Source organism: Lagenorhynchus albirostris, chromosome 1, assembly GCF_949774975.1.
Source record: "Lagenorhynchus albirostris chromosome 1, mLagAlb1.1, whole genome shotgun sequence".
Lineage (NCBI taxonomy): Eukaryota > Metazoa > Chordata > Mammalia > Artiodactyla > Delphinidae > Lagenorhynchus > Lagenorhynchus albirostris.
This window is the reverse complement of record NC_083095.1, coordinates 17542060-17555576: the sequence shown is the minus strand read 5'-3', so window position 1 is coordinate 17555576 and position 13517 is coordinate 17542060.

Here is a 13517-nt window from a genome sequence, read left to right as displayed (position 1 = left end):
TTTTTCTTTATTCTGCTCTATGGTAGTTATTTCCACTATTTTATCTTCCAGGTCACTTATCCGTTCTTCTGCCCCACTTACTCTGCTATTGATTCCTTCTAGAGAATTTTTAATTTCATTTATTGTGTTGTTCATTCTTGTTTGTTTGCTCTTTAGTTCCTCTAGGTCCTTGTTAAAAGTTTCTTCTGTTTTCTCCTTTCTATTTCCACGATTTGGGATCATCTTTACTATAATTACTCTGAATTCTTTTTCAGGTAGACTGTCTATTTCCTCTTCATTTGTTTGGTCTGGTGCATTTTTACATTGCTCCTTCATCTGCTGTGTGTTTCTCCATCTCTTCATTTAGCTTTATTTACTGTGTTTGTGGTCTCCTTTTCACAGGTTGCAGGTTCGTAGTTCCAGTTGTTTTTGCTGTCTGCCTGCAGTGGCTAAAGTTGGTTCAGTGGGTTGTATGGGTTTCCTGGTGGAGGGGTCTGGTGCCTGTGTTCTGGTGGATGATGCTGGATCTTGTCTTTCTGGTGCACAGGACTATGTCCGGTGGTGAGTTTTGGGGTATCTGTGACCTTAATATGATTTTAGGGAGCCTCTCTGCTAATGAGTGGAGTGATATTCCTGTCTCACTAGTTGTTTGGCATAGCATGTCCAGCCCTGTAGCTTGCTGGTCGTTTAGTGGACCTGGGTCTTAGCATAGAGGTGGAGATCTCTGGGAAAGCTTTTGCTCTTTGATATTATGTGGAGCCAGGAGGTCTCTGGTGGACCAATATCTTGAACTTGGCTCTCCCCACACAGAGGCACAGCCCTGACACCTGGCTGGAGCACCAAGAACCTGTCATCCACACAGCTCAGAAAAAAAGGGAGAGAAAGAGGAGGAAAGGAAGAAAAAAATAAAGTTATTAAAATAAAAAATAAATTATTAAATATAAAACATAAATGAAAAAGTAATAATAGAAAAAGAAAGAAAGAAGAGCAACCAAACCAAAAAACAAATCCACCAATGATAACAAGCACCATAAACTATACTAAAAAAAAAAAAAAGACAGAACCCCAGGACAAATGGTAAAAGCAAAGCTATACAGATAAAATCACACAAAGAAGCATACACATACACACTCATAAAAAGAGAACAAGAAAAAAATATATATATTTATTTATTAAAAAAATGAATAGTGCAACGAAATCAATAAACAAATCTACCAATGATAATAAACTCTAAATACTTAACTAAGGTAAACATAAACCCAGAAACAAATTAAATGCAGAAAGCAAAACCCCAACTCTACAGTTGCTCTCAAAGTCCACCCCCTCAATATTGGGGTGATTCGTTGCCTATTCAGGTATTCCACAGATGAAGGTACATCAAGTTGCCTGTGGAGATTTAATCTGCTGCTCTTGAGGCTGCTGGGAAAGATTTCCCTTTCTCTTCTTTGTTCGCACAGCTCCTGGGGTTCAGCTTTGGATTTGGCCCTATCTCTGCATGTAGGTAGCTTGAGGGCAGCTGTTCTTCCCTCAGACAAGACTAGGATGGGGTTAAAGGAGCAGCTGATTAGGGGTCTCTGGCTCCCTCAGGCTGCAGGGAGAGAGGGGAATGGAATGCGAGGCAAGCCTGTGGCGGTAGAGACAGGCGTGACATTGCAACAGCCTGAGGCATGCCGTGTGTTCCCCTGGGGAAGTTGTCCCTGGATCACGGACCTGGCAGTGGCGGGCCACACAGGCTCCTGGGAGGGGAGGTGTGGAGAGTGACCTGTGCTCGCACACAGGCTTCTTGGTGGCTGCAGCAGCAGCCTTAGCGTCTCATGCCCGTCTCTGGTGTCCACAATCCGCAGTTTGCGCCTGTCTCTGGAGCTCGTTTAGGCGGTGCTCTGAATCCCTTTTCCTTGCGCACCCTGAAACAATGGTCTCTTGCCTCTTAGGCAGTTCCAGACTCTTTCCCAGACTCCCTGCTGGCTAGCTGTGGCACACCAGCGTCCTTCAGGCTGTGTTCATGCAGCCAACCCCAGTCTTCTCCTTGGGATCTGACCTCCGAAGCCTGAACCTCAGCTCCCAGCCCCTGCCCGCCCCGACGGGTGAAGAGACAAGTCTCTTGGGCTGGTGACTGCTGGTCGGCACTGATCCTCTGTGCGGGAATCTCTCTGCTTTGCCCTCGGCCCCCCTGTTGCGCTCTCCTCCGCAGCTCTGAATCTCCCCCCCTCCGCCACCCCTGTCTCTGCCCGCAGGAAGGGTCTTCCTAGTGTGTGGAAACATTTCCTCCTTCACAGCTCCCTCCCAGTGGTGCAGGTCCTGTCCCTATTATTTTGTCTCTGTTATTTCTTTTTTCTTTTGCCCTACCCAGATACGTGGGTGCTTTTGAGAAGTCTGAGGTCTTCTGCCAGCATTCAATAGGTGTTCTGTAGGAGTTGTTCCACATGTAGATGTATTTCTGATGTATTTGTGGGGAGGAAGGTGATCTCCATGTCTTACTCCTTTGCCATATTGAAAGTCTCCCAGAAATGAGTATTTTACTGAAGATTTCTTTGAAGAGAACCAGAAGGCCTATATTAAATATTACAGAGCAAAAATCAATACAAATTCCCATTTGTCATTTCTGTTCTTTACCAAACATTTGCTTTGTATTTTAGACACCAAGACTTCTCTATAGACACTTTCAGAAGAGCCTCTCTATTTTCCCCTTAATGTTCTGGTCCCAGAACCAGGGATCTTCATTCTGGATCTTTCTATATTTTTTATTCCATATTATTTATTTTATGAGCAATTTATATCTGTGGCAGTCCTTATCCACTCTAACCGCCAAATCCATTAATTCTCTCTCTTTTTTTTTTTTTTTTTGGCCAAACTGCAGCATGTGGAACTTCCTAGACCAGGGGTCGAACATGCGCCCCCTGCAGTGGAAGCATGGAGTCTTAACCACTAGACCACCAGGGAAGTCCCAAATCCATTAATTCTTCATTCAGATCTAAATAACTGCTTTGTTATGGTGAACTACCCTCCTTAAGAAGTCAATGTCAGATTGCTAATGTGTCCCTTTTTTTCCATGTCACAAATGTAACACTTCCTATATATATTATATATAATAACACTGTGTGTGTGTCGCTCAGAGAGGTGAAGGACCTTGCATGACATCAAATAGCTGAAAAGTAATAAACTCGCTATTTGATGCCATGCAACATCTTTAACCTCTCTGAGCCTCAGGAAAAATAACAGTACTTATTTCAAAGGGAATCAAGGGAATATATATATATATACAGAGCTCAGAATGGTGCCTGGCTAAAGTAAGGTATATGAAGTACATAAGAAATATATGCTGTTATATATTTTTTATTTTTATTATATATATGATATCACTGGACTTTACTGAAGGAATTTCTAAAAAAGAAGTCTCGAAATAAAAAGGTAATATAGCTTAAATCTAACTCAGAGCACAACTTAATAAAACTATTTAAAAAGAACTATAATATTTTTTTCATCTTTAGTAGATTTGGCAGGACGCACGTGCAGCTCTCTCACCTAGTTTTGCAACTCCACCCCCCCACCCCCCCACCCCCCCCACAAAGTCTTATCTCCATCAGAATCTCTGCCTTCTTTGTGGCTGTGCTTGGGGACAAGGATAAGATGATCTGCTCTTTTACTTGGTAAGTGTCAGAATTTACATAGGAACATAATAGTGAGCTGTCCTTGCCCTTGTTCTAGGCATTTTGCCAGGTCGTGAGGTTGAATATTCAGTTGGATTTGTATCTCATCATTACAGCTATGGCCTTCCAGGGGGGACCAAGAGGTCCAGACAGAGATGAATTAATGAAACTCTGTGGGAAGTCTAAATAGAGACAAAAGTTTTCATCTATATTTGTTTAAGAATGCTGGAGTAGAGACCGCTTTCCAAATGCCATGTCTAATTTAAGAGCAGGCCTGCAGTGGTAATAGCCCAATATCACCATGTCTCCACTGCCTGCTAAAGCTGATACCAGGCGACATCATGCTGGGGAAACAATTATATCAACATAATTGGAAAATATTTTTTCAGGGCAGTTCTGCCTTAATTAAAGCTCATTTTACATCTTGAGGAAGGAAGTGTTTTTTTAAAACTTTGTGATATATTCAAATATCTTTCAAAAAATAAATCCTGAATGAAACACACAAAGGAAGCCTAGTGCAGATTAGGGATATGGAGAATCGAATGGAGATTTTTACATCAGGCAATACAAGTTTGAGTCCCAGTCCTGCCATTTACTGGCTACAGGACATTGGGCTGGTGATTTCCAATCTGTAATCTAGTTTTTTTTCTCTGAAAGTGTCCATGAAGAATGTGTGCTTCTGAGTATCATTGTGGGAAATAAAAAACTTGCTCATGAAAATATCTTGAGAAGTATAGGGGTACAATGTACCATCCTGGGTGAATATGGTGGTAGCTAATCTGTTCTTCATGAGCAAATGAGAGAAACAGTTTTATGCTCCTGAGAACAGCATAAAGAATAGGAAGGACAGAAAGAATAGAAAGGATTTGAGAAGAGAAAGGGCACAAAGCTGGGTCATGAGGTTCATGGATCTCAGGCAATGCTGCCTGGACTTTTAGAATAGTGAATGACAAGAACATCAAACATATAATGTTTTTATGCTACTCTCTGATGTTGATATAATGCCTCTCATTATTTAGAACTCTCAGTGATATATAACCATCACATCAGTGATTATGTGAGTGTTTTATTGTTGGTGGTGTCAGTGGTGGAAAATGAGGAGTGGGGAGCCTTATCCGAGTTTTATTTCTGGTTCAACTTGGCATAGAAAATGGGCACTTTTGGAATCAAAAGCTTGGTCACAGAAGTGACACTGAGAACAAAGACCACAAGAAAAAGTGCAAACATGTTGATGAGATCAGGTTTGCCCCTAGATATGAAAGAGGGATTTGAGATGAAAATCATTTGACTTGGGAGACCCATCTAATATCTGGGTTACAGACATATGGCAATCAATGCACAGACTGGCATAGGTATGTATGTAATATATTTTTATTATAATTGTTAAACTGAGGATGATATCTCAAAACAGTAATATTGTTTTCATTATACAATATTTTACCCTTTACAATGTCATCTCATTTTTGTAATCTCCTGGTCTCATGGATCTAGTTGTTCCTTTCCTTCCCCAGTGGTTTTTCAGAATGCCCCCAGAATATTAGTCATTACAATTAATTCAAGTTTGGTTACATATTTGTTCTAGGTGAGATTCTCTAGGAATGAGGTTATGTCCATCTTCTATAACTCTGTCTTCCCCAAACCTAGTAAAGTACCTGGTTCATAGCTACAATCAACAAACATTTGTTAAATGAATCAGTGGGTTTTATTCTCACAGTAAGAGATAGGAGGGATATTGTTTCCTTTTACTTATGGACAAACTGAAGATCAGAACTATGTGCCCAAAGTTACAAAAGTAGTAAGTGATAGAGTCATGACTTAGATCTGGGCCTTCTCCAAGTTTAGAATTCCTCTTGTTGTGTTTTGTTTTGTTTTGTTTTTTTTACCACAAACTTTTCCAATCAGATAAAGCAAGAAGTAGAAAAATTTAAAATTTCTGAGATAATTACCTTAATTTTATGGAAAAATAGATAATTCCATCATACTAATGGGTACTATTCTTAAAAGAGTTTGAACATTTAATCACAGATTTTATTAATTTGTATCCCTTGGTGGTGGACATTATTCCTCAAAATGAAATTTCATAACTTTTAGTTTGTTATGTTATTTCCAGCCAAGAAGAAAAGAATGTTCTTTGTGCTTGATGTCACAAATTCATGACCTTGAGACGTATTCTAAGATCTTAAAATTCTGTCCCTATATCCTTAATCTAGATTGTCAGATACTGATTACCTTAAATATTGCCTTTAAATCTAAAAAAAAAAAAAAAAAAAAAAAAAAAAAAGCATTTTGGCCATAGAAAACAGATGGAGGGGGTAGTATCAGGGGCTCTCAAAAGCAGAACACTAGCCAAGTTTATGGACACCTATCATTTACTCTTCTTTCCGCTTATCAGGCTTTATTATCAAACTCTGCTCTAATTTCAGATGACTTCTTGAAAGTCAGTTCTTAACTTTACCCTTTTACAGGTTAGTCATCTGGCTATTCATTAAGTGCATGAATTTGAAGCTGAATCCAGCCTCTGTATCCCAAAACCAAATTAAATCTCAGAGACAGAGTTTTGGGTGAAGTAGAATAGATTGATTGCTTTGCTAGGCAAAGGGGGCCCCAGCAGGCTAATGCCCTCAAAACTGTGTGTCCCAACCTGGAGGGTGTTGTGAGGAGTTTTATAGTAATGGTTCAAAGAGGGCATGATCAGCTCACGGACATCCTTCTGATTGGTTGCTGGTGAGGTAATTGGGAGTCAGCATCATCAACCTTCTGGTTCCAGCCGGGTGGGTCTGGAGTCTATATGCTTATGGGCAGCATACAGTTAACTTCTCCCATCTTGTAGGGGTTTAAGTATCTGCAAAACCACTCAAAGTTATTGCTATGTATATCCCTTGAGGGGGAATCAGGACCTTGCCCCAAGGCTGCACTATTGTTTCTTGACTGCTCCTTCCTTGTCTCACATCCTGTCGCTTCCCTAATTAGCAACACTTTGAAACTGCTCATTGAAACTCATGGAGGCTGAATGAAGCCTATTTCCTATAATCAAGAAATGGGGGACACAGAAAGGCTTTTGTGCCCAGGAGCTCCACAAGGCTCTGCTCGGTATCAATTTTGACTATGTACTTTTATCCACACATTATATCTTGGTGACTGTCAGTTTCAGAGTGTTTTGGCTAAAAATGACAGAATACAGAAATCTGGTGGTTTAGAAACACACAGGTTTATTTATTTTATATAACAATAGATACATAGGAAGCCACTCAAGAGTTGGGAGGGCTGCTTAGAGATATTCTTACTGACCCACTTCTTTCTATCTTTCTGCTCAACCCAGTAAATTTTCCCTAAATAGTTTCATGATGGCAGCTGCACCTCCAGACATCCACTGTGAATTTCTTAGGGAAGTCTTGCCTTTTCATTCATAGAGACCTTAAACTATATCATTTTGATCAGATATGTATGAAATGGATAACACAAGCTGGAAGGTGGCTAAGTGAAGAAAGTTTTGTGGAGAAGACCAGCAGTGTTTATCTAAATGGTGTTATTACAGTTCATCTCTAAATTTTGACTTTTATTAGTGCTACTATCAAAGATATCTAAGAGGTAAGAGAGAGGATAAGTAACTCTAATACCTAATTTCTATAGTAAAACTCTGTGTCCCCAATCCCTGAATCTTAGGCATGGCAAGGACTTTAAAGTTCATCTAGACCAGTCTCTCATTCAGTGCTGATCTTCATGAAAATGAATTTGCTCAGCCTGCCTTAGAAAATCTTCAGCAATTTCCATAAGCCAATGGCTGGCTGAGGCTGCAATCAGCAGAGTGTAGGTTTTGATTTGCTTTAGTTCTTCCCTAATGGAACCACCTACCAAGTAAAGTGTCTCTCTGGGCAGCATTCCCCCTGGGCTCACATGGGAGGAAAAAATGGACAGCAGAATACACAATAGCTTACTTATCTGGAGTTCTTTCTTCCATGTAGCTGTTGCAGGCCTGGAATATTAACAGACAACTGAAATATTCTGAGAGTGAAATGAATGGTTAGAACAAGAAATGCTGTCAGGGAGATTGCCAAGAAGTCCCTTTCCTAGAACATTATCCATTCTCCGAAGGTGACGTCAGTGGGTTGGCTAAATTGTCAGTTCATTTTGCTGGATTAAAAAGGGAAGAATGTTAGAAAAAAGGACTGGGGAATTCTGAAGGTGGCTCCCCCAGAGTATGACTGGGTAAAGGAAGTTATGTTTGTATTGACAGGCTTGAATTAGCTCAGCTAGGTGGAGACATTGTAATATTTCATTGCAGCCTAACTATATATAGTTATATATATATGTGTGTGTGTGTGTTTATCTGTCATCTGTCTTTCTTTTTTCTTTTTTTTTTGCTGGGGTCGGGGTGCCACATTGTGTCTTAGTTGCTGCGCGCAGGCTTTCACTAATTGCAGTGAGCAGGGGCTACCCTTTGTTGCAGTGTGTGGGCTTCTCATTGTGGTGGCTTCTCTCGTGGCAGAGCACAGGCTCTAGGCACATGAGCTTCAGTAGTTGTGGCTCGCAGGCTTCAGTAGTTGTGGCTCGTGGGCTCTAGAATGCAGGCTCAGTAGGTGTGGCACATGGGCTTAGTTGCTCCGTGGCATGTGGGATCTTCCCAGACCAGGGATCGAACCCGTGTCCCCTGCATTGGCAGGCAGATTCCCAACCACCTCGCCACCAGGGAAGTCATACACACACACACACACACACACACACACACACACACACACATATATATGTCATTTCCTTGCTATTCACTAAGTGCATGGTTTTGGCCATGTACTCTTATGCACATATTACACCTTGGTGGCTGTATCACATATATATACTGTGAATCTGGTCTTCAATAGTCTGGGAAGTGAAAATAAAATGGGCCTTTAATTTTGAGTGAGCAGTTCATATTTTTTTGATATATTACATAAAATGAACATTCTCATAAATTACATGTTTTTGAAAAACAAAATGACACAAAAAGATATCTAAACTCAACCACCGCACTGTCATGGAGAGATTACATCAAAATATGCACATTGCCCCTTTCAAACTGTTGTGGAAATTGGTATGACTGAAAACAATTGTTTCTATGCCCTTTTTAGTCATAATTCTGACATATTTTAGATAATGCAAAAGCACAAAATTAAAAAAAAATGTTCTTTTACCCCTAGAAAGAATTCTGTGCTAAAGTCTCTAATATAATGCAGTTTATTTGATGCGATTTTTGTTATGTTAGGTTTCAATTTCAAATCTTTAAGATATATGTTTTCTTATTCCCTCTGAGAGATATCAAAAGAATTAGTAGAAAGTACTTTTTCTCTTTTCAAGTTTGATATGTGAAAGTATTATCTTGGTAATATCTCCTATAACTAGGACTATAGTACATTACTTACATCTTTGGATTTGAGTTTCTTTTGATTTAGTGAAATGAAACATTTACCTGAAGTAGGATTATGAGAACTTTTATCAACTATGAATAAATGCTGTGTTTGTTCTAAAAAATTTTAATGTATATTTGGAGGAGTTAGATGGACAAGTGAGAGGCCACTGAAGGTAAACTCCTCCTACTTCATAATGTTAACTTATGTTCTTTGACAACAAGTTGAGAATTAACATAGTGGTGGTATCAGAAAGGGACTTGGCACAGAAAAGATAGTCTATTCATTTATGTACTATTCATAAAGATATAGACAAGGTGTAAGGAAACCACAAAAAAATAATACAGTGCTTAGGTTTGAGCGGTGGAAAGGGAGCCATTACTGGAACATGAAAAAAAGCTGCACAGAAAAGCCTTCCAGATGGGAGCTAGGACATTTGGTTGATAGATCAAAACTGCAGCCAGCCTAAGATGACTCTATAGGGAGAGAGAGGGGGAATAACTGCCGGCACCCTTCTCTTTACTCCATCCAATCCCCTTCTGGTCTGGTCCTCCATTTATTCTAATGCATCTTGAAGCAGGGCAAGAGAAATTTTATAAGCCAGCTTTCAGGGACATGGAAAAGGTTGAAGAGGGTGGAAGATAAATCAGAAAACATTGTGCACAATGATCAAAAGCACAGACTCCAGAGCTGGACTGTCCAGGTTCAAATACCAGCTTTGGCACTTACTAGCTATGGCTGGTTATTTAAGCTTTTGTTCCATCTTTTTACTTATCTTCATAGTGGAGAGTAATGCCAGTGCTTCATAAACGAGTTTCTTTTAATAAACTTGTAATTTTAGAACATTTTTAGATTTACAGAAAAACTGAAAATGTTTTCATATGCCCCACATATATTTTTTCCTATGGTATCCCTACTAATGTTTTATGTGACTGTGGTCTATTTGTCACAATTAATGAAAAAATATTGATTCATTATTATTAAATGAAGTCCATACTTTAATCAGATTTTTCTAGTTTTTAATCTAGTCTTTTTCTGTTCTGGAATGTCATCCAGGATATACTTAGCCATCTTTCTTTAGTCTCCCCTTGGCTGTGTGTGACAGTTTCTTACTCTTTCCTCATTTTTTATGACCTTGAAAGTTTTGAGGAGTAGTGTTTGGGTACTGATAAGGAATGAAGGTCAGAATGGCCCTCAATTGGTATTTTTAAAAATTGAGAAATAATTATCATATTATAAAATGCACACTTTTAAATAGTACAATTTAGTGGATTTTAGTATATACACCTCGTTGTGTAACCATTATTTCATCACTCCAAAATGAAATCTCATACATATTTCCTCCTCCTCCAAGACCCTGAAATCACTAATATACTTTGTATCTCTATAGATTTGTCTATTCTGGACAATACATTAAATAGAACCATACAACATATGGCCTTTTGTATCTGGCTTCTTTCAATTAGTGTAATGGTTTCAAGATCAGTCTGTGCTGTAGCATGTTTCAGTTCATCCTTCCTTTCTATGGATAAATAATATTCAATTGTATGGATATACTCTATTTTATTTTTCCATCCATCAGTTGATGAACATTTGGGTTGATTCTGCTTTTTGGCCATTACAAATAATGCTGTTACGTACATTTGAGTACAGGTTTTGTGTGAGCATATGATATCAGTCTCTTGGATATGTGCCTAGGAATATAAATACTTGCTCATGTAGTAACTCTACTCAACTTTTTGAGGAACCACCAAATTATGTTCTATAATGGCTGTTCCATTTTATATTCCCAACAGAAATGTATGAGAATTTCAACTTCTTCACATCCTTGCCAACACTTGGTATTGTCTGCCTCCTTAAACTTGGTCATCCTAGTGGGTGGGAAGTGATATCTTACTGAGGTTTTGATTTACCTGTTCCAGATGGCTAATGATGCTGAGCATTTTTTTTTTTTTTTTTTTTTTGCAGAACGTGGGCCTCTCACTGCTGTGGCCTCTCCCGTTGCGGAGCACAGGCTCCGGACGCGCAGGCTCAGCAGCCATGGCTCATGGGCCCAGCTGCTCCGCGGCATGCGGGATCCTCCCAGACCGGGGCACGAATCCGTGTCCCCCGCATCGGCAGGCGGACTCTCAACCACTGTGCCACCAGGGAAGCCCCTGAGCATTTTTTAATGTCCTAATTGGCCATTTATAAAGCTCCTTTTGAGAAATGCCAATTCAAATTCCTTGCCAATTTTTAAATTAGATTTTGTGTCTTTTTATTTTTGAGCAGTAAGCTTTCTTACTATACTCTGGATACTAGACCATTATCAAGTATATTTTGTTTACAAATATTTACTTACATTGTGTGGTATCTTTTAATTTTCTGGATAGTGTTCTTTGAAGCACGAAGTTTTAAACTTTGTTGAAATACAACTTATCTACTTTTCCTTTGATTGCTTGTGCTATATGTATTATATAAAAAATAGTTGCCTAATCCAAGGTCACAAAAATTTACATCTATGTTGTATTCTAAGAGTCTTATTTAGGTTGTTGATCCATTTACAGTTAATTGCTGTGTATAGTGTGAGGTTGGAGTCTAACTTCATTCTTTTGTGTGTGGATAGTCAGTTGCTCTGGCACTGTTTACTGGAAAGATAAAATTGGGATTTGCCTATTTTCCTCATGGTGAGACTGGGTTTATGGGTTTGAGTAAGAGGGTCACAGAGGTAGGGTTCCTTTCTCATCACATCACCCAATCACCAAACTTACCACTAATGAAATTAACCTTGATCACCTAGATTTGATAGTATCAGTATCAGGCTTCTCCACTGTCAAGTTTCTCTCCCTACTCTCACTTCCACCTCACTTTCCATACTGTACCCTTTAGGAGGATGTCATTAGGCATAGACCACCCTTAAGGAATGGGGATTATGCTCTACCTCCTTGAAGGCGAAGTATCTATATAAATTATCTGGAGTTTTTCTGCACAGGAAATGTATCTATTCTCTTTCACTTTTAAAATGTATTTATATCAGTATGCACTCATTGGATATTTATTTAATGCTTTTGGTCTTAATCCAAAAATGTTTTGTTTACTTTATTGCTTCAACTTTTGTTTCACTTTTGGCCACTGTGCTCTTTCAGTTGTCTCCTTTGACATAATCATTTATTACATTCTCATTTAAGTACTTCCTTACCTTCTGGCATTTCAAGATGTTCCAGGTTCATCTTGTATATTTAATGCCCTGGTCCTAGAATCAGCCATTTCTTCAAGGAGAACAGGCTCCTTTTATTGGAAAATAGTCTTAGAAACAAATAACTGGGCTCTAGGTTGTTCATTGCTATTAAGGGGTCATTGCCTCTAGGCCCTCTTGGTTGACAGATCAAGGGGATATGTGTGTATATACTAGTGTGTATATATATTATATATATTCATGTGTAATTTTACATGTAACTATATGTAACTTTCTGTGTAAATATTAAGCTAAATATGATTTTGTACTAATACCTTCAATACCTTCAATTCTAACATATTGTCATGCAAATCATGTTTGCCTTCTCTCCTTGCTTGTCTGTAAAACCTATCATTCCAAAACAAAGAAGTTTAGCTCTCATGAATGTCTTTTAACATTTCATGCAAGACAAGTTTACTGACAATAAAAAAAAAAACTTTCAGTTTTTTCTTTTTCTTTTTGTCTTTATTTCTTCACTTTACCATGATAATTTCACTGGATATAAAATTCTCAGTTGGTGTTTTGTTTTTCCTTCAGTGTTTTACATATTTCAATCCACTTTCTTCTTGCTTGCTTGATTTTTCTGATAAGTCTGCTCTAATTCTTGTACTTGTTTCTCTATAGCAAGATTTTTTTTTTTTAATCTGGATACTTTCAAGATATCCTTTTTGTCTTTGGTTTTCTGTAGTTTTAATATGATGTGCTTAGGAATGATTTTTTTAACATATTAATCCTGATTATTGTCTGAATTTCCTAGATCTGCTTTTTTGTTTGTTTGTTTTTTGTATCTGTCTTTAATTTCGGACAGTCCTTGGCTCTTGGCCATTATTACTTCAAATCTTTTCCTAACTCCTTTATCTTCCTAACAACAATATGTATGTTTTACCTTTTGCAATTATACCAATTATACCAAGATTCTTGAAATTTCTATTGTTACTTTTCCATTCTTTTTTCTCTTTGCATGTAATTTGAGAATTTCCTAATAGCCTATTTTCAACCTTACTTACTTTTCCTCAATCATGTGGAGTTTACTAACAAGCCATCAAAGGCACTCATCTTTTTCTGTTACAGTGGGGTTTTTTTCTAGTATTTCCTTTTCTTCTTTTCTGCTTTATATATGTTCTGCTTGGTTCACAGAAATTTCAGTTGTCTTTCCATGAGAGTAGGAATCTGTGTGATTAAGTGCAATTAAATCAATCAAGTGGACAAATTTCAAATATCTAGACTTTTAGAAATGATTGGATTAAACATTCAGAAAATTAACTTGTCCTTTCTTTAAAAAAAAAATCACCTTTTCTT